General features: G+C 43.3%; 2 long non-coding RNA genes across 4 annotated transcripts in view; one reads left to right on the top strand and one right to left on the bottom strand.

The window, feature by feature from the left end:
* The window catches only part of LOC128350397 (uncharacterized), a 57,240-nt gene extending 55,706 nt beyond the window's left edge, over nucleotides 1-1,534 (bottom strand). Inside the window, exons 1-2 of one of the 2 annotated variants that reach the window (XR_008319307.1) lie at nucleotides 1,383-1,534; nucleotides 150-412 (exon numbers count right to left, since the gene is read on the bottom strand). This is a non-coding gene — a long non-coding RNA (uncharacterized LOC128350397). The remainder of the gene's footprint in view (nucleotides 1-149; nucleotides 413-1,382) is intronic. The other variant, XR_008319308.1, reaches the window with a different exon arrangement.
* LOC128350398 (uncharacterized) lies at nucleotides 1,426-22,239 on the top strand. Of its 2 annotated transcripts, XR_008319309.1 has the most exons (4): nucleotides 1,426-1,893; nucleotides 12,285-12,362; nucleotides 18,832-19,023; nucleotides 21,973-22,239. It is a non-coding gene; the product is annotated as an uncharacterized LOC128350398 (long non-coding RNA). The 2 variants fall into 2 exon arrangements; XR_008319310.1 differs by lacking the exon at nucleotides 18,832-19,023.
* The last annotated feature ends 565 nt before the right edge of the window (nucleotides 22,240-22,804 follow it).

The raw sequence follows: 22,804 nt of genomic DNA, 5'->3' as shown, positions 1-22,804 counted from the left end.
CTCAGAGGTGAAGGCTTCAACTTGGTATAGAAGGTTTACTCTATAAGACCTCAAGACCTTACTCTATAAGATCTTAAGATCTCATCATTGGCTTTATAAAGTTGTAAGTCTATGTAGCTTGTTCAGTATCAAAGAGTTTACTACCTTACCAGATGTAGTCACCGGGTGGTAGTATTCACCTTGACCAGTTAAGGATAACATTCCTTGTTCAGAAGCTCTTCAAGAACTGGCCTCTTCCTTTTCTTCTTCATATAAGGAAATAATGATGTACCAGGGGGACAAAGGCCCCATAAATGACACCTACTGGAGATTTTTCAAATGACAACGGTCTCTCAAAAATGCATGAGTCTTGAAGAAATCTCCACAGACACATTTTAGTCATAGTCCATAGGTCAGAGTCCCTAAACAGCTCCTGTAGTGACAAATAGAGAGGCCAGTAGAACAGATAGATAAAAGAAAAAACTCCTATTTATTATAGTACTGGACAAATTCCTAGATAACGTGATCTATCAATTCCAGGACTCCACAAGTAGGACACAAATTCAGGGGCGTAGCAAGGTTGGAGTGGGCCCAGAGACGAGATTTTAAAATGGGGCCCCCCCACCCAAAGTCCAGGGCCTCCGCACACCCCAGGCCCCCAAGGATTTAAATCTGATATTCCAAAATAAGTATGCTGCCTGGAAATACATTTCACTGAATACACACGTCACAATATATAGTGATATACATTGAGTACTATACATTTGTTTTACTTTTAATGCCTAGAACACACTAGAAAGATGAATGATTAAAATGGCCCCCTCGCTGCAGATTAGCAAAGGAGACTTTCAACCATGCAGGGTGAGCCTATGTTTGTTTTCTCAGAATTCTGAACAAATTCAGTCAAGTTTGATTCCAGGAGTCTTTTCACACCAGGCTTTTAAAGCCCTTGAACACACATCTCCTCTGGAATAGAGGTGCTGCATTCACATGTTGGCGAGATTTACCCTGAAGTCCCTGCAAGTTATTGGGGAGCAGTTCACACACAAGAAAAATAAAATAAAATAAAAGCACAAGACATGCTTCACAGTTCTCACTCAGACCTTCTGGGTTGCAAAACAACTTGAACATAAGTGCATTTATAAATGAATGAATGAATAAATAAAATAAATATAATACTGTTTCTTCCAGAGGTTTTTGTAATTTTCTGCCATGAAACAAGCCACTTATAGGACTTTTTAGATAGTTTTTTTTAAGCCAACAAATTTTCCAAGCTGTTTAAAAATAAATATTCAGAGACTTCTCAGTCCCTCCCCCCATATCAAAGCCCTATGGCAAGCAGATGCCTATATATCGGGGGGGAGGGGAGGGGAGGTAACCACAAAAAGGAGTTCACACTCTACCTGGCAGCAGGGGGTCTTCTGCTGCAGAGAACAGTGGTGGCCACTCTGGCTGCCTCCTCCTTCCTGGCTGGCTTGGGCCCTACTGGAGTTCAGGCTTCACAGAGGCCTACACAAGGCCTCTGTGGAAGCCCCGCCCACCCGCCGATCAGCTGAGAGGCGGGAGAAAAGGAGCTCTTTGCAGCTTGTCTGCTGCCTCCATTGCCGGCCAGGAGAACAAGCTGGAGAGACGGCGAACAGGGCAAGTGGCTGAGGGGCCTTGGGGCTGGGCAGGGGGCAATGGGAAGTCACGTGAGGTGCCTCTGGGGGGCCCCTCCAGGCAGTGGGGCCCCCAGACAACTGTCTCCCCTTGCCCTATCATTGTTACGCGCCTGCACAAATTATTTTCTGATTTCTCAATAAGGTAAAGTTTTCACCTAAGACAACAGTGGCCAGATAATATCCTAAGAAGTGCAACTTGATGTGTCCTGCTGGAGATATCAAAAAGCTGAAAATCTTCTAGCTTCTGGCAAAGGTAATAAAACCCTTCGACCAGCAGGATCATTGTCCCATTCCTACTGCCATTTATTTTTCTCATTTACCACTAGTGTTCTAGCCTCATAACCACCAGCTTGAATAGTGTGTAGACCCCCTTAAGAATCAAATAAAATCAAAATTTCCCAGGACACATGTCGTGTATCCACTCTAAAGACAAATACATAGATACCAACTCCGCTGAAATAATGCTGACAGCCTAAAACCCCTCTCAGTTCCCAGGCTAGACACCGAAGTCCTGGAGAAGGTGCTGAAGCCACAATTGCTTCTTAGTCTAAGATTGATAATCTTAAGGAACTAGTGCCTTCAGGACCTACAACATCCCTTGATCCAGCATGGCTTTGTCATCCTCCTGTGGTTTTATTGGAGGGTCCCTGGGAAAAATACCCACTGAGTAATAGCTTGAACTGGACTATAAATTAACACACTAGCAATAATTCCACTTATAGCCAAAAACAAACAAACAAACAAAACAAAACAAAAACCCGAGCCACAGAAACCTCAACCGATGTTAACTAGTAACATCATCGACTTCACTAGCTTCACCAGGACTTCAGCGGCTTTGATAGCTTTGGCTGGCTTTCAGTGGCTTCACCAGTGCTTCGGTGGCTTCACCAGGACTTTGGCAGTTTCACTAGAGCTTCAGTGGCTTTGCAGGACTTTTGCAGCATCGCCAGGACTTGGGTGGCTTTGGCAGGTTCACTAGCACTTTGGTGGCTTTGACAGGACTTGGGAGACTTTGGTGGCTTCGCCAGGACTATGGTGGCTTTGGTGGCTTCTCCAGGACTTGGCCAGCTTCGGCAGCTTCATCAGGCCTTCATCAGCTTTGGTAGATTTGCCAGGATTTGGGCAGCTTTTGTTCTGCCTTCTGTGGTAGAGGCAAGATCCAAAGCAGGGACTTCCAGATGGGTAGAGCGGTCTCTCGGTCAACATGACACAGTACCTGGAATTTCTTCAACATGCCTGGAATTCCTCCATATGCCCAGAAGTCCTGAAATTCCTCAAGATCCTGGAATTCCTCAGATTCGAGGAATTCCAAAATTATACTATATACTAATTATACTATACTAATTATACTAAACCAGATCACATTTGTTCAAATGTCTATTTGGACACATTTGTCCAAACCCCTTCTAACTGGGCAAAGAGGCACCTTTTAAACATGGTGGCTCTCTTTATTGAGCAGGGGGAGAGAAACTGGCCCTATCCACCCCTAGCACAGTACCTCCAGTGACTGTTGCTGGTGTCTGTCTTAAGTTTCTTTTTAGACTGTGAGCCCTTTGGGGACAGGGAGCCATCTTATTTATTTATTTATTTATTTATTTATTTATTTATTTATTTATTATTTCTCTCTGTAAACCGCTTTGGCAACTTTTGTTGAAAAGTGGCATATAAATTGTTGTTGTTGGCACTCTCAAACAACTCCAAAAGGTTAATGAGGCAAGACTTGCCCTTGCAGAAGCCATGCTGGTTCTCCTTCAGCAAGGCCCATTCTTCTATGTGTTTAGCAACTGTGTCAAGTATGCTTTCTATCAGTTTGGCTAGCACAGAAGTTAAACTAACTAGCCTGTAATTTCCTTATTCCTCCTGGATCCCTTTTTGAAAATGGGAGTTACATTAGCTATTTTCCAGTCCTCTGGTACTGAGTCTAATTGTAGGGACAAATTACATATTTTTTGCTAAGAGATCAGCCATTTCACATTTGAGTTCCTTCAGAACTCTTGGGTGGACTCCATCTGGCCTTGGTGATTTGTTCACTTTTAGTTTTTCAAGACCATTTAGAACATCTTCCCTCATCTCCTCAAATTGGCCCAGTTCTTAAACCTCTAAGCCTAAGAAGTTCAGTTCTGGAGAGGGTATATGGCTGAATTCTTGAAATTCCTGGAACTCCTTGGGTTCTTGAAATTCCTCAGATTCCTGGAATCCCTCAAATTCCTGAAATTCCTCCAGTTCCTGGAATTCCTCAATTTTGGCAGCTTTGGTGCCTTTGCCAGGGCTTCGGCAGCTTTGCCAGGGCTTCTGCCATTTCACCAGGACTTTCTTATCTATGGCTTTAGTGGCTTCGACAGCTTTGCCAGGACTTCAACGGCTCTGGCAGAATTCCTCAAATTATTTGAATTCCTGGAAACATTCAAATTCCTGAAATTCCTCAAATACCTTAAATGCCTCGATTTCCTGGAATACCTCAAATTCACCAGGGCTTCGGCTGCTTTGGCGGCTTCTCCAGGACTTTGGTGACTTCACCAGGACTTCAGCATTTCCTTCTGGGACTTTCTTCCTGTTCTCTCTCTTTTTTCCTTTCTTCTGAGACCTGTATCTCCTATGATGGCTCTGAGATAAAGGTTTTTCTTCTGTGTTTTCTCTGACACTATGGGTTGGGACCCCCACAGGGATTCCCAAACAACTTAAAAAGGGGGTCCCAAACAACTCAGAAGGGAGCTGTTAGTAGGGCAGGGGCATTACCTAACATGTTCAAGACGTAGAGACAGTAAAGCAGACAGAGACAGAAACCAATAACTACTTGTCAGGAGTGGAAAACCAGCTGGATCCTCCATTACTCACAAAACCTAAGCCAAGAGCTCCTCATGTCTTGCAGAAGTCAGAATAGTTATTCCCTTTACATTCTTGACAATCTCCCTTCCTGAATTTTGGATTAGTGTTAAAGCTGAGTGCAAAGAATTAAGTGAAAAAGCCATGAAAACAGTGACTCCCATTGCTTGATTCCTACTAGTGTGAATCAAAGTTTTCAGCAGTTGCTGCTATAACAAGCAAATACCTAGTGAGATAACATGTAACCTGAAAATAGATTGTCAGCCTCTGAAACACAAACTAAGTAGGAGCAAGCAAGCTCAACCCAGAGCACCCTGCTAGGCTGGAAACACATTGCTTGACCCTTAGTAACATGTTTCTGGTCTACACATACTTAGTCAGGATGTCAGCCAGTAGCTTTAAATGTGAGGGTTGTCATGGAGCTTTATATATTATTTTAGGAGGTCACAGTGTCAGAATGGATGAGAACCCCTGCTGTAGAAGATGTGTATGGGTTCCTCATCGGGTAAGGCTATGTAGAAAGAGTTCCTTGGGGGTTGAAAGTTACAAGCACTACTAAGAGCTTACTCAGCCCTAGTGATGGTGGTCATGAGGAACCTATTGCTCCCTCCCATTGTACAGTCAATCATAAAGACAACTGAAATAAGTAACATGGAGGAAGAGAAAGATTTCCTATCTGCTAAACACCAGAGACATAGCCATTCTTTGAGGTAACTGCTTCCCCTCCTCAGCAGTCTCCCTTTACTATCTTTATTGGGTGCATCATCCTTTCATTCCCATTTGCAGAAGTGGAATTGAATTTCCTGGCAGGTGTTTGTATCTGAAATCCTGAGGCTGAGTTTGAGTACCTGGTGTCCTGAAGATGTTTGTATCTGGAGCCCTGCAGGAGTACTGAAAAACAAATTCATAAACATCTGTCTTATAACTCTGTTAGCTTTGAGCGTCTATTCCTTACTGACTTACCCTTGTACCAAAGTTTTTTATCACCAGGTGCTTACATGAGTGCTTGTTCGATAAATATGGAATGGCCACATATTTCCGTATATGTTACCTTAATGGTGGCATAATCCTGGTGGTTTGCTGTGATTCTGAAGTTGGTTAGGCAGACTCCTATCAGGCATTGTGGTGGGGAGCAGAGGAGCGGGAAGGTGGTGGTAATCTTGAACTCCCACAGAGCTATTTTATTGGTGCAACTTTATGCTGGCAGGAACCCAGGACCTGTGGGAGGGTAGAATCTAGATGAAAGTGGTCACTGTTCTGGTCCCCACTCCCATTCCACCCACTATCTTTACAGCATCATCGTTTCATAGCATAACACTTAACACTGACTTAAAGCATTACATAATTCCATACCACCAGTATAACTTGTATTTACAATGGCATAAAGCTAAGCCTGATCCTCATTCAAGTTGAGCACTGGACACATTGTAAGAGTAATAAAATGTCTGAGTTATTGGCCCTCAAAAGTTGATTTCATGCAGTATAGTATTGTGATTTGGCACATCATGGTCCTGTGACCTAACAAGCATGTTGCATGTAATAGTGTTGGAACAGACTAGAAACTGTTTTTCTAGCTTCTCAGGGATAAACTTTGTGAGGGCTTTGATTTGGGTTCTATCACTATTGTAGATGTATATGTCATCCTATAAAAGTCAGCTTAAGCACAAGACTGAAATTGCCTTAAAAGGGACAAATGTATACCTATGCATGGTGCCTGGACCTCAGGGGTGCCATTTAATAAGGGTGTAGCAGTCTCAGTCCATTATTCAGTCCACTTGTAATTATTTTTCAGCTGGACCCACATCTTGGGTTATTGTGAGGCATAATGCTTTTAAAATATACTCTTTTCTTAGTTCAAAAACCACTACATTCAGGTGAAGACGACAAGGTACCAGAGGTGGGCAGGGTCTGGAGCCCCACTCCTAGCACCCACTCTCCATTGCTTTCCCGCAGCAGAGAGATTAGGCTCTGTGAATCCATGCCATTCTGAATTACAGTGCTGATCTGAAGCTTATTCCCCTCACCCCTAAGCTAATGAGAACAGACCAAGCTTTATACAATCTCTGCCTTCAAGCCAGCTTTCCAGTGTGAGCACCTTATTCCATTGAGTACCTATGCACACTCACCTCACCTGCTCAGTCTAGTGCCTATTCTTGACTGTGTCTCCTGTCTCTGACCTTCTGCTTCTCATCTACATGATCATGTGACTCATCACTGACCATGTTGTCTGCTTCTGTTCCTCTGCTCTCATTTGTCTGGTCTGACCATCTATGGTTGGGCCTTCTAATTCTGACCCTCTGCTTACATCCACCCATGACAGAATCAGAGTGCCCAGGGGTGGCTTGTGTCAGAGTTTGGCTAGAACCTCAAACAGGACTTTGAAAAATCTTATTTGAACCTTGTCTTCCACAATCAATTGAAATATATGCTTATGCCCCATGAAAATTGCTGGGTGCTTTATAATAATCATATTACTGTGTAGTTCCGAAGGTTGGTGGTAATGGTGGTGGTGGTGGTGGTGATGATGATGATGTGCAAACAAGATGCAAGATCCAACTTTGCAGTGGAGTAGAATTTATTTTCTGTTCCAGAGCCTTGAGTTCTGTACTGCAGAAACACATTAAAAGGAAATAAATAAAACCACTTTGACCTTAGGTTGCTATCCTGCACTCAGTTATGCATGAAATCAATGGGATTTAAGCATGCATAACTGGTCTCAATACTGCAGGCTTAATGATTAGCAGCTGAGAAGGGAAAGGTGAAAATTCAATACATATATTTAAGATTCTGTAAAGACATTACATCTTTTGTACCACATTTTCATTTGCTCTGTTTAGACCTGAAGCTAATTACCAGCACTATCACCTAGAGATTTGAGACTCTGGCATTTACATCTAACCTTTAGGATATGTGATTTTATTCCAGAAATTAAACTTAAAAACAGGACTGTGTGCACATCATTTAAAGATATTAGGATAACAAAGTATTTTGTATCCATTGGCTAAGGGGATACATTGGCTAACTTTTATTGCATTATCCTTCTTTGGCCTTATATTCAATAAATGTTTATTTTCACAGTTTGTGGTTAGCTATTTTCATTTTGCTATATACAGAAGATACTATCAAATGACTTATTCCATAGTATTGCCATTCATTTAAACCATTCGTTTGTGGAAGCAGCCACTGTTTCTCCCAGATTAATACTACACATTGAATTTAAGGCATATCCACATGACAAGTATATCAGTTTCACTGTGCCCCGATGCCAGATCCATTACCCACTCCCATTCGGGACAAAGAGGGCAATTCAGGGGATGAGAGAGTATGGAAGGATCATATAGCCCAGACCCCAGGCAACCGCATCCTGCCTGGACACCTCATACCAGGAGAACCGGGGGACCAAAACCAGCACCGCCACCATAACCTGATGGCAGCCCTGCCTTCATCTTTTGATTTGTAGGAGTCTCTTGAGGACCTGCCAGCCCAACTAGAGTTTCCCCAGAACTGCCAGAGCCAGCAATTTAAAAATCGGGCAAAGCCTCTGTAAGTAACCAAGCCTTTCCTAGGACAGGGGTGGGGCCAAGCTACTATTCCTAGGTAACCACCATAAAAACCAGGTGTCCATTCCAAGCACCTGTTGAAGCAATGTCCATCTTATGCTGTTGTCCCAGCTCTTTGCTTGAAGCTATCTGGAATCCTGACCCTCTCCCCATGCAGTTGTCTGAGAGACTCCTGCCTCAAAAAATACTCCAGCTCAGCCTGGAACAGTATACTGCCCTGGCTACTCTCAAATATTCCTAGCAATAATTGTTTCCTGAAGGTGTCTCCATTACAAATCCCAAGTCCCATTCCCCCCTCCTCCCCACTATACAGTGTGGAATGGTTTTACTTTGATCTAATATTTTATATGTTAGGGAGCAATTGAGAAGGGGAAGTATACTTTTTATAGGCACCCAAAAATAATTCTCTGGAAATATTTATTAATTATTATTTATATATCATATTTCTATACCACCTGATATGTGTATCTCTATGCTGTGAAAAAGTGAAAAAACACATCAAATATAAAAACAGAATAAAAAGTTAAAATTCATAAGACAAATAAAAACAAACTCACAAGATAATAAGTTGTTCTAGCAAGAACTAATCAGCTTACTTTCCTTTCACTATCTCTACATCTGGACTAAATTTGGTTCAAATCAAGGTCCACAAGTTAGATCTCTTGTACCTCATATGTTCATGTGTCCACTTCCTTGGATCAGCGTGGGTAACATCATTACAAACTACACCACTGAGATGTCCCTGTGTCTTACTCACTACAATCAGTTAGACAGTCATCAAGTTAGTGCACTTGCCCCTCAAAAGTTCACATGTCCATCATCTTGGATCGGCGTGGATTACAACATCACAAACTATGCCATTGGGGCATCCCTTTGTGTCTATACAGCTGTAGCAAATTTGGTTCGAATCAGTTAGACTGTCCACAAGTTAGTGCATGTGTGCATCAAACATTTATGTGTCCACCATCTTGAATTGGGTTGGATGACATTGTCACAATCTTTGCTGATGAGGTGACCCAATGTGTCCCTATAGCTGTCACAAATTTGGTTCAAATTGGTTAAGCGGTTCACAAGTTCACCCACTTATGCTGCCAAAGTTTGCACATCCACCATCTTGAATCAGTGTGGATGATATCACCACAAACTATGTCGTTGAGGTTTCCATGTGTGTCACTCCCTGCAACTGTACCAACTTTGGTTCAAATTAGTTAAGCGGTTTACAAGTTAGCCCATTTGTGCCTCAAAAGTTTACGCGTCCACCACCTTGGTTGGGGGTGGATGACATAATCACAAACTACTCCATTGAGGTGTCCCTATGTGTACCTACAACTGTACCCGATTTGGTTCATATTGGTCCAGACATTGCAAAGTTGATAGGGAACACACACACACACACACACAGAGTGCCTGGTGATCTCATAAGCCTACTGGAAAATAGGCTAAAAACACATTAAATAGTTTAAAATTTTCAGTAAAAGGTGCATCTTGAGGTTCTTCCTAAAAGCAAACAGAGAAGGAGATGCTCTTATTTTGACAGGGAGCATATTCCAAAGCTCTGGGGCAGCAACAGAGAAGGCCTGGTCTCAGGTCATCACCAAATGAGCCAGCAACAACCATAACTGGACTGCTCCAGATGATCTTAATGGCAACAGGGTTCAAGACAAAGAAGTACCCTGGACCCAAACCATTGAGGGCCTATAGGTAATAACCAGCACTTTGTATTTTGCTCGGAATCATATTGGTAGTCCAGTTCTTTTAAAATCAGTGTTATGTGATCAGTTATCACCTGCTAACTGGGCAAAGAGGCACCTCTTACCGTGGTGATTCTCTTTATTTAGCAGGGGGAGAGTAACTGGCCCTATCCACCCCCAGCACAGTACTTCCAGTGACTGTTGCTGGTGTCTATCTTATGTTTTGTTTTAGAATGTGAGCCCTTTGGGGACAGGGAGCCATCTTATTTATTTATTTCTCTATGTAAACTGCCCTGAGCCATTTTTGGAAGGGCGGTATAGAAATTGAAATAATAATAAATAAATAATAATAATGTGATCCCTTCAAATTTTCCCAGAGACAACTCGAGTTGTCCCAGAAACAACCAAAGTTTGTCTGGGAGAACTGCCAGATCAAGTTTCCAGAAATTCCCAGTCCAGACAGCTAGGAATGGAAGAATAGTAAAAGGCAGGGGTGTAACTATAATAGGGCAAGGGGAGACAGTTGTCTAGGGGCCCACTGCCTTGGGGGGGCCCCCAGAGGCAAGTCACATGACTGACTCCCCCAACCACGCACCCACCTGGGCTTCCATCAGTTGTATCCATCCTCCAAAATTGATGTGAGTGTTGACCTGGAGCTACCAGAACAGCATGTCTTTCTCTAGTACCATTAAATGACTTGCATTGTTCACAATTTACAAAACCTTTAAAAAATAATTTAGGATGATAGTCTACTGTGGCTCATAGGTGTGTGTGTGTGTGTGTGTGTGTGTGTGTGTGTGTGTGTGTGTGTGTACGATTTTTGTTACCACTATTCAGCCTCATTTAAGATTCCGTTACTTCATGAGCTGAGCTTCAGTGGGGGGGGGCATTTTAAAATCTTGTCTCTGGGCCCACTCCAACCTTGCTACACCCCTGGTAAGAGGCACTTACTATTCAGTGGACAGCTGGGAAACCAGCTCCTGATTCAGTTCTTGAACTGTTGTGCTGCAGGGGCAAACAGTCTTGTGCTGTGCTCACTTGTGTTTGTACGAAGAATGCTTTGACACACATGGCAATATGCTATATAGAGCAATGTGACAACCAAGCTAACTAAGATGAGCATGACTTCGAAAGAGGCAGATGATTACAATGACAAAAGATACTACCCCATTTATTCACTCAAAATGTACCAATCAACCCTTCTGGCACTTAAACTATGAGGAAGCATGTCCTATGTAGAGGCACTCACCTTTTGACCTCTTAAAGTAAAGTGTGCCGTCAAGTTGATTTCAACTCCTGGCACCCACAGAGCCCTGTGGTTTTCTTTGGTAGAATACAGGAGGGGCTTACTATTGCCTCCTCCCGTGCAGTATGAGATGATGCCTTTCCACATCTTCCTATATCGCTGTTTCCCAATATACGTAGTACCAATGGGGATTCAAACCGGCAACCTTCTGCTTGTTAGTCAAGCATTTCCCCGCTGTGCCACTTAAATTAGCCTTTGACCTCTTAGAATAGAAATATTTATATACTGCTTTTCAACAAGTTTCCAAAGTGGTTTACATAGAGAAATAATAAATAAATAAGAATACAAGTTCTGGAGTCCCCGCCGCCCACCCTCTCCCTCTCTCGCTCTCTGGCTCTGTGTTCTAGAGGAGAATCTTGGCTCTCAGAATGCTTTTAGTTGTATTCTAATAGAATTGTTGATTGCCTCCAGCAAATCTCACAAGATCTTTTGAGAATTAGAAACACCATACAAATACAGGAAAATAACTTTTATATTTAGATTTGATTTTTCCCCATGGTAATGGATTTGCAGCATGGGACAAATTCCCCTGGTGAAGGGTACCCATCCCCTCATGTTTGCATATTGCTTCCCATCTAAATAAGGAAACATGTATGAGAAGGGTTGAGCTCTGTCCAATTTGAGACATGATAAACTATGGTGTGGTAACATAGCTGACGCGGTAGTGCACTGGAGTGGAAATGATTTGCATCAACGATATTACCTCTGAGCTAAGCACAGAGCATAGAGCTGAGCATAAGAGGCATAGAGGTGGGTGGGAATGGGGTGAAGGGGTTTAACAACTTGTTTTGTTTTTCATTATAAATGTTTGCATATATTAGAACTTGTTCAAAATCCCTGGAACTGATTGAGAGAGATACCTAACATAAATAAATGTTGCTGCTTATGCTTTTCAGCACAGTAATTATTATCACATAATACAACTATTTTGTTGTATTAAGCCAATGTATTCTGTCATGATAACTTGCCTGGAGACATTTACACTATCCTGTCATTCTGGCAACCATGTTCTCTCTAATGCTGCCCTAGACCAATCAGAAACCTGCGAAGGATCTGCATCAGAAGCATGACTTCAGCTACATGTGTTCCAGACCAGGATGTCAAAAATTGGAATATCTTGTCATTGAATTTGCAATGCTTACTGTGCATTTTGGTGGATGTCTATCTTGTTTGCATTATGTTCCAAATCATTCTATTTTCTTAGTGCAATAATATCTCATAAGGACAAGTAAGACACAAAAATAGGCTTTTATTTTACCTGCAGGAATTGATATATTGTATGCAGTGAGGACAACAGAGGATGGAATAACAAATAAGTCAGAAGAGATGAAATGATATCATGGTATAGCAACTAACATTCTATTTTAATAACTATCACAATTTATAGTGGGGGGGGCATTTCTTTTTGTTTGAGTGATAGGCATATTAAGTAATCCATTTACCCAAAGGGAAATGTATATATGGTTAGTAATCAATCAAATCTAATGAAAAGAAGAGAAGTGAAATCTGTCATTAATATACTTAGAAAATTGTGTTCTCTTACCAGAAATAGAATGAGGCTATTCTCATGAGTGAGCAGCACTGGGCTAAGGGAGCCTAGCCCAATTATGCTCACTTTTGAGAGTCACCGGGCTCGCAGGCGAGCCTGGTGGTTCCTTGATGGCTCCTCCCCCTTGAATGAGGTTAACGGAGCAAGTGCTCGCAGCCATGGTGGGCACACTCAGGAACGGGGGAGAAGGGAGGGAGATCTGAGGAATGCACCGCGCTTGACTTCGCCCGACTCCCGGAGCTGCAGGGCAAGGCGCAGCCAGGCATGAGAGCGTCAGAGCTAAGCCGCCACTCGTCTGGGCAGGCGATCTGCTTGCTTGAGGAGGAGTAAGTGATCATCTGCAAGGAGAGTGGGTCAAGCCCACTCTCTCCACTGAACCCCTTTAGGCTCTTCACACTAATCGTGTAAAGAGTCTTAGGGGCTATTCTTGCAATCACAAAAACCGGGCTAGGAAAATCCTAGCCCGATTTTTGTGATTGTCAGAACCACCGGGCTCGCAGCCGAGCCTGTAACCCGCTCCTGTAGCCCACCCCTTAGCCCAGGTTTGCGGAGCAAGTGCTCACCAAACCTCGGCTATTTGCCCAGGCTATCAGCTCGTGAGTAGCCACACTGCGGCTCTGCGCCATGGCTTCTTGTGAGTAGACCCCCGGCCGGGAGGCTTAAAAGCAGCCTCCCGGCTAGCGCGCTCGTGCGGCCCCCGAGCTCCCCAGCCCCCACTGGCTCCGTCTCAGAGCCAGCCATTGTGTGGGTGGCCGATCTGGCTGCCCAGGGCTCCCTGCCCGCTCGTGAGCAGGGAGAGTGGGCTTAGCCTGCTCTTCCCACTCACCAGGAAAAACTGGGTCTCTCTGATCGTGAGACCCGGTCCTTAGTGGCTCAAAGAGAAGACAGTTTTCAAACAGAAAGCTTCCCTCCCCTCCCCACTATATCCAGTGAAGATAATACATTACATAGTTGAGTCTGGACTCTAGACAACATGCAGAGGTCACTTTCTTTATTAAAGGGGCATGGGAGTGCCCCTTTTGTTAAGGGCAGTAACAAAAAACAAGGTTTCACCATTATAAGCCTAAAAATTCTATTGCTTATGAATATAGCAACTGTTGAGCTAATAACTTAAAACTTGGTGTGTGTGATCTACTTGATGACTACAAATGTGCCTAATTACAAGGAGTTCTGATAAAAATTGCCACAGCTACGGCAGGTTAAAAGGTGCTGAAAATTGACACCATGGTTCTTTTTTCTCCAATCTTTAGAACAGCGTAGCATACATTTCTTTCAAATTTTGGTGAAAATGACTGATGTATTCTGTCAGGCTTGTCTAGGAGGAGTGCCTTTTAATGGTTTGGTGAAGTTTCAAGCAGCGGTTCAAACGTTATTAAGGTTTTTCTGCCCCATTAAAGCCTACGGGAAGCAAATGCTGGCAAAGTTATGCAGTGTGTGACAGTTTTGATAATTTATTTTTACTTTATTTTATTTACTTGGTCTATATACCTCCCTTCCAAAAATGGCTCAGGGCGGTTTACATCAAAATAAAAACATAACAATTAAAATCAAAGCTGGAATAATAATGAAGCTGGAATTCTGACACGTTTTGCCAGTAGACTGAAATTGGCAGGGAGAGCCAGCCATTGGATTCTATGCCAGTTGTGATACCGATTCTGTTAGTGTCCGAATGTAAACTCTTAGGGAATGGGTGTGGGAGCATGGAATGGACAGGTAGGGGAAACCAGGTGGGTAGTAAGAGCACTCTGGGGAAGAAGTACTGATGGTTTGTGGGGTACATGGAATAATTCTGAAAACGCATGCACAGAGAGAAACAAGCACACATACTAACAGAAACACAACCACACAACACACATAAAAACACACAGAGAAATGCAATGCAGAGACACACATGCAACACACAAATATGAATGCAACACAAACACAGACAAGCACATAACATATAACATATGAAATAATAATGGTAATAATAATAATAATAATACTCCAGAAGTGATATAGCAATGGAATTTGGACTACACAAGTGTGCTGCATTAATAATGAACAGAGGAAAAATAACAAAAACAGAAGGAATAGAACTGCCCAATGGAAGCAAGATCAAGAACCTGGAAGAGAAAGAACCTTACAAATACTTGGGCATTCTCCAGGCTGATAAGATCGCACACACTGAAGTAAAAAGAAAAAATGGAAGTGAATAGATCAGGAGAGTTAGAAAAATCCTCAAGTCCAAACTCAATGGCGGGAACACCATACAAGCCATAAACACCTGGGCTATACCTGTTATCAGATACACTGCAGGAATAATAGACTGGACCCAGGCAGAGATAGAGACACTGGATCGTAAGACCAGGAAAATCATTACCATCAATCATGCTCTGCACCCCCGCAGTGATGTAGATAGGCTCTACCTCCCTCGCAGCTCCGGTGGAAGAGGAATGCTGCAAGTCCATCAAACAGTAGAGGAGGAGAAAGGCCTTGAAGAATATATCAAGGACAGTGAAGAAGATGCACTTTAAATGGTCAATAATGAGAAACTATTCAACACGAATGAAACAAAGCAGGCCTACAAGACAGAACAAGTCAAGAACCGAGCAGAAAAATGGAGAAATAAGCCACTGCATGGTCAATATTTGCACAATATAAGTGGAAAATCAGACATCACCAAGAACTGGCAATGGCTTAAGAATGGCAACTTGAAGAAAGAAACAGAGGGTTTAATACTGGCTGCACACGAACAGGCACTAAGAACTAATGCAATAAGAGCAAAAGATCGCACAGACTGACTACAAACAAAGGCATGACAAAGTAGCAGGGATGATACACTGGAACATCTGCAAAAATACAAGCTACCTGTAGCCAAACATTGGTGGGACCATAAAATTGAAAAAGTTGAAGAAAATGAAGATGTAAAAATATTATGGGACTTCCGACTACAAACAGACAAACATCTGCCACACAATACACCAGATATAACTGTAGTTGAGAAGAAAGAAAAACAAGTCAAAATAATCGACATAGCAATACCAGGGGATAGCAGAATAGAAGAAAAAGAAATAGAAAAAATCACCAAATACAAAGATCTACAAATTGAAATTGAAAGGCTGTGGCAGAAAAAGACCCAAATAATCCCAGTGGTAATTGGTGCCCTGGGTGCAGTTCCAAAAGACCTTGAAGAGCACCTCAACACCATAGGGGCAACAGAAATCACCATCAGCCAATTACAAAAAGCAGCTTTACTGGGAACAGCCTATATTCTGCGACGATATCTATAACAACTGACAATAAAATTCAGCCATCCCAGGTCCTTGGGAAGGACTCGATGTCTGGATAAAACAAACCAGTCAATAACACCTGTCTGACTGTGTAAACAAGAAATAATAATAATACACAAACACATGCAAATGCACAAACACATGCCAGAACATAAAAGCACAAATGATCAAACACACTGGTGCAACACAAATGTACACACACTTGCAGCACAAACACCCACATACATCAGCAAAACAAGTATGTGCGCACACACACACACACACACACACACACACACACACAGAGCACAGCACAGCACAGAAATACAGAAATACAGAAATACAGAAATACCACAATACTCATACAACACAAAGACGCACATACAGAAGACACAAACACATATTGCAATACAGAAACTAAAACACATGTATGCAACATAGAAACATTCACACACATACACAACACAAGCACATGCCATGGAGATTAAATGGTAAAAGAAACCTGTCAGTTTAAGACCAGAGTTAAAGCTATCCTAAATGTCTCATGCTCCACAAAGCCAGGAACCTAAGGTTAATGCCTTAGCAGACATGCCACATGATCAGTAATCATATTGTGTCACAAACGTTGTGTCACAAATTGTGCTCACTTACAACTTGCCCTACATTCACCCGCACCTTTTATTGGTCTTTGAGGTCCAAATCAAGATATGGAGTGCCTGGTAGCAGCAAAGAAGCCCTACATCCTGCTCTTGTACTGCCTTATGAAGCATCTGTACTGCTAGAGGAATTCTCCTCTGAGTTGACCCATGACTGTTTTTTGTTTACTTCTTTAGCTTGCACGATGAGTCCAACAATTGCACACCTGCCAACATGTCCCTATTTCCCCATTCACCTGAATGGGAAAATAGGGACATGTTGGCAGGTATGCAATTGGGAGGAGGCCATCTTCATCATCCTTATCCTGACTCAACAGAAATGAGGTTTCATGCTGCACTGCAGTAAAGGCTGGATGGCAGCACTCCCAAGCTCAGGGAGAAAGTTATTGGATGCTCCTCTATCATTTGCTTGCCTGTCTTCTATCAGGGGCTATAGACTTAGAAGATGGCCCCAGAGACTATAGAAAATGCTAGAGTGACTAGTATCTTCTATGGTCCCTTCCAGTTCTGTTTTTAAAGCCTAAGTGGGTGCACAGACCATCAGAGGGACACTGCTCTGTCAGGTAAAGGGGGTCACATAGTACCCAAAGCAGGGAGGCTTGACCTTCAGGGACTGACTTCATTGCCTAGCCCTAGTACTCCCGTGCAGAATGGTGTGAGAGTTCAAGTTTCTTATTCTGGATCTGGGGATGTAACATAATGGGTTTTACTGTAGAATACAGTAAGGCAGGGGTTTTCAGACTTGGGCTCTCAGATGTTGGTCACAACTCCCATTAACCCTAGCCATTATGGCTGGAGCTTATGGGGTTTGTAGTCCAACAACTGGTAACCTCCAGGTTGGACTACTGCAATGCACTCTATGTAGGGCTGCCTCTGCACATAGATCAGAAACTTCAGCTAGTCCAAAATGCGGCAGCCAGATTGTTCACTGGGGTATCCTGGAGAGATCACATTATACCTGTTCTTAAACAGTTGCACTGGCTCCCGATATGTTTCCGGGAAAAGTACAAAGTTCTGGTTATTACCCTTAAAGCGCTGAATGGCTTAGGTCTAGGTTATTTGAGAGAGTGCCTCCCTCTACAAGATCCCTACAGCTCATTGAGATCATCTGGAGAGGTCCGACTTTGGGTGCCACCAGTTCATCTGGTGGCAACCTGGGATCAGACCTTCTCAGTTGTTGCCCCTAGGTTGTGGAACATGCACCCTGTGGATATAAGAGGATTATCTTCCTTGGAGGCCTTGAGGGGGGCCTTAAAGACTTATCTTTTTAGCCTGGCATTTAATGATATCTAGTTTTAGTTTTAATTTTAATGGGTTTTATTCTAGTATAAATGTGTTCCGATTTTAATTGTTTTATTATGTGTTTTTGATTTTAATGTAAAGGAAGGGTGGTATATCAATTGAATAAATAATAAATAAACAACAACACCTGGCTGCCCAAGTTTGAAAACCCTGCAGTAAGGCTCAGATGTGTTCGGCAGGACCAGGACAATGTGGGGCATCTTCATCCTCCCCATCTTGATTTGGGCCTCAAAGACCAAGTTGTAAGTGAGCACAATTTGTGACATTGCACAATATCATTACTTGATCATGTGGCATGTCTGTTCTCCCAGCTATATGGTTCAGTTGCCAAGCGCAAACTGTGGTGGGGGACTGTTACGTTCATGCTCTTCTTATGAATTTCCTGAGGCTGACCACTTCTCTAGATGAGCAATGGCCAGCCTCAGGTTTCTTGATGAGCTGGACCATGGGCCTGATCCAGCAGTGCTCTTCTTATACTCTTAAATATGAATCATTATGAAGTGTTAACTATTTAGGATGTAATCCTATTACATTTGCTTTGAGGCTAAGAGTCAATGAGCTTAGAAAGTCCTCTTACCCATGTTTATTTGATAGCATCACTTCCAGTTCAGCAAGGGATATTTGTCCACCTAAGTTAATATAATTTGCATTGTTTTTAACATCCGTGCTTTGTTATCTCACCTCCCTTTCCTCTCTTTGTGTTGCTTGTTACCAGTGTTTCTTTCTCATTCCTCTCTCCATTCCTGTGATCTCCCCTTTGTCAAACAAACATACAATTATTATTGAACTGGAGCATTGTAGGTATATTACAGATACAAAAAAGGCCAAACTGTGAGACAACTATATAGGTTTAATGTAGACAAGGTCTACACGAGTTAGGGTACCAAGTCCAAACCAGCAGCCTTCTAGTGAGGTTAGGTAGCATCACCTTATACTCATTACCCAGTAACAATACATAGACCAATCATTAAGGGAAACGAAGGGCCCCTTCATATATAACGGCAAACCAGCGGACCCAAAGTTTACCTCCCTCCCTCCCCCATGCATTCCCAGACGATCACATTCACAGTCTGAGGGCTGGCAACGGGAGTGGGACTGGTTGTGCCAGCTTCCTCTGACCCAGGAAGGACAGTCCACACCAGCCAATAGTGTTGCAGCCCACAGGAGCATCTTTGTCCCTTAACTCCGGTTGGGAGTTCAATCCCAATCCAGACAACATGGCAGTGACAACAGATCTTCAATTTGGTGAGTAAACTCACTGCAAACTGAGGGTTCATTACAAGGTTTGGGGGTGAAATTGAAACATGGTTGGGTCCTGGAAGCACGGTTCCAATCATTCACATGACACGGGCGGTGAACCTGAGGCGAGTTCACTTCAGGTTCTCCGTTATGTCCAAAGGTGGCCTAAATCTCAATTGGCCTAAAACTGGAATTCAGGTTCCACAACTTCATTATACTTTTCAGGCCTATTAGAGAGCTACAAGCAGGATCATTACTATTACTATACTGATTTTATAAAAATTACTATTCTTATACTGATACTGTAGAACTAAATGATAAGCTAATGTGAGCAGGCAAGCAATTCTAGAATTGTCTGTCAGAACTTGTTACCCATGTTTCTTTCTCATCCTCCTCACCATTCCTGCGATCTCCCCTTTGTTAAACAAACTTTAAGAGAAGAACAATAAAAAGCACAGACTGAAATGCAAAAGAGACCAAGTTACAAACTCATTTTGTTTCTTGAGCCTGATCTTGCTTAGGGAAGGCTGTGCTCACACTATATTAATTGCATTACCAGAGATGATTCCAGAACTGGCTTAAATGGCTTAGGCCCTGGGAATCTAAGGGAACGTCTTCTTCATTATGAGCCCCACCGCCCATTGAGGTCATCCAGAGAGATCCATCTCCAGTTGCCGCCAGCTCTGCTGGTGGCTACACAGGGATGGGCTTTCTTGGTTGCTGCCTCGAGACTGTGGAATGCGCTCCCTACCGAGATATGATCCTCCTCATCTCTGAACATTTTTAGAAAGCATTTGAAAACCCAGCTCTTCACCCAAGCTTTTTCAATTCTTTAAAATTTTAAGGTTTTAATTTGTGGATGATTTTTAAATTGTTAAATAGTTTTAAGTTTTTGTATATATTTGTACTTGTTTTATACTATTGTTAACCGCCCAGAGACGAAAGTTTGGGGCGGTGTACAAATGTGATAGATAAACAAACAAACAAACAAACAAACAAACAAACAAACTGGTATGGCTGCCATTAGGCAATGGTTCTTCACTGGAAAAAAGGATCATTGATGCCTTGGCTACACCTTCAGCCAGCAGGCCATTGTCCAGCAAGACAGCAGAGAGTTCATAGAGAAATAAAACGTGTCTGTGGCTGCAATCCTATGCTCAAATATTTGGCAATAAGTCCCTTTGTACTCTGTTTCATGCATATGATTGAGCTATACATCAGTCATTGTCCCAAGTGCTTACCTTATATGAAAAAAATATATATTAAAGTGGAGGAAAGAGGAAGGCCTCATTGCTTACATCACTATACTAATCTCAGGATGCCACACTGTTGGCAAACAGGTGATTGGACCAACCATGACTTTTAATTTGAACAATATTTGAACACTCATTTGAAGACTCATAGGCAATTTGAACACTCATAGGCTCAGGTTGAAACCAGATATGTGGACTGGAAAATATTAAAGACTTTTCCAGATGTATAGAAAAAACAGCATACTTGAAGGATGCCATTGCTGTGGCACACTCTTCCCTAGTATAAACTCATTCATTTCTACATCTGAAACAAGTCTATTCACACATTCTTGTATGTGTGACCAGTACATAAATAATAATGAAATCATCATCATCAATGGCGAGACACTTGGACAGGTTAGCATTAGAAGAGGCATTTTCCAAGGGGACTCACTGTCCCCTCTGTTGTTTGTAATCGCCATGACTCCACTTTCACAAATACTAAACAAAACAGTAGGGGTGTGCATTTCGGGTTTTCAGTGATTCGGCTCGGGACCCGAGCCGAATCACCCTTGTTCTGTTCTGTGCCCGAATTTTGCTGACCCGAATCACCCCCGATTCGTTTCGGATTCGGATTTAATCCGAATCCGAATCGATTCAGATCAGCAAAAAGGACCCTGGAGCCAAAAGAGTGGGGTGGTGTGGTAGTGCCTAATGGGTGTAGGCTACCACCCCAATTTCAGGGGGATGGGACAAAGGGCTGATTTTTTGTGATTTTTTGAAGTTTTTGTGTCTTTGGGGCAGATTGGGGGCAGAAAGTGTATCTTCCCCAAAAGATTGGGGTGGGGTGGTAGTGCCTAATGGGTGTAGGCTGCCACCCCAATTTCAGGGGGGTGGGACAAAGGGGTGATTTTTTGTGAATTTCTGAAGTTTTTGTGTCTTTGGGGCAGATGGGGGGCAGAAAGTGGATCTGCCCCAAAAGAGTGGGGTGGGGTGGTGGTGCCTAATGGGTGTAGGCTGCCACCCCAATTTCAGGGGGATCGGACAAAGGGCTGATTTTTTGTGAATTTCTGAGGGTTTTCTTGGGTGCAGCAGAGTGCTAGATTGATTCATTCATTCATGCAGCATATAGTACTCTCAACTCTAAATGACCCTAACACTCTCACTTTCTCTCACTCTCTCCTTTATTACTATGACGAGTATGGGAATGAATCAATGTAGCACTCTGCTGCACCCAAGAAAACCCTCAGAAATTCACAAAAAATCAGCCCTTTGTCCGATCCCCCTGAAATTGGGGTGGCAGCCTACAACCATTAGGCACTACCACCCCACCCCACTCTTTTGGGGCAGATCCACTTTCTGCCCCCCCATCTGCCCCAAAGACACAAAAACTTCAGAAATTCACAAAAAATCAGCCCTCTGTCCCACCCCCCTGAAATTGGGGTGGCAGCCTACACCCATTAGGCACTACCACCCCACCCCACTCTTTTGGGGCAGATCCACTTTCTGCCCCCCCATCTGCCCCAAAGACACAAAAACTTCAGAAATTCACAAAAAAATCACCCCTTTGTCCCACCCCCCTGAAATTGGGGTGGCAGCCTACACCCATTAGGCACTACCACCCCGCCCCACCCCACTCTGCTGCCCCATATCCCACTCCAAGTCCAGCAACAGTGCCCTGCCCTGAACCTCACCTCATCCAAACTTTTTTCGCCCACTACAGTAAACAGACAGGCACAGCCAGGAGGGAACACGCATAGCATGTGGAGGACGCACGCAAGACAACAACACTCCGCAAGTGGAGCAGCAAGTCTTGGCATGTTGTTGTTGCCCCCTCCTAGCCCACACAGCTTTGAAGAGTAACGGATGATGATGGCAGATAATAAGAGAATGGCAGCACGCACGTGTCTCTGGACATTTCTTTTCCTGTCTGACACTGTGGCATGAGATCGCTGCATCTATGTATGGGCAAGCACAATCTTCAAATAAAATGCTGTCAATCAACTCTCAAACATGACCCGATCTTCATTTGGAAACATAATACATCTCCCCACACACATGCACAGGCACAGTGAATTGCACCTGTCCTGTCCTTTACCGGGCCCCACACGGCCACACCACACCACACCACATCACACAACAACACCACACACCACGAAGAGGTCTCTGCAACAAAGCAAGCTAGAATTTGCAGGCTTTTTCGGATTGCATCCCAATGCATACCGCAGATACTGGGCAGAAAGACTGTGTGCAATCACATGATACAACATTACCACTAGTTTGGAGTCTAGATGCCTTTATTCCCCTGTGTGTGTGCACTGTGCGGGTGTGCTGCTCACTCACTCTGCAAGAGGGTTAGGGCTGAAAGGGCTGTGTCACCTCAGGTTGCAATGTGTGCTCTCTCTGTCTGCGTGAGACAGACATTTGTGTGAGGGCTGCACCAGCATCAAGCTCATCATTGGCAACACAGCTTTTTGGGGGGAGGGGAGGTGCATGTGTGTGTGTGTGCCGCTTCAGGCACAGCAGTAGTACTACTCCCATTGTGGCCAGAAAAA

This window comes from Hemicordylus capensis, chromosome 3 (assembly GCF_027244095.1).
Source record: "Hemicordylus capensis ecotype Gifberg chromosome 3, rHemCap1.1.pri, whole genome shotgun sequence".
Classification (NCBI taxonomy): domain Eukaryota; kingdom Metazoa; phylum Chordata; class Lepidosauria; order Squamata; family Cordylidae; genus Hemicordylus; species Hemicordylus capensis.
Note: the sequence above shows the minus strand (reverse complement) of the source record. Positions and strands in the feature narration are given on the sequence as shown.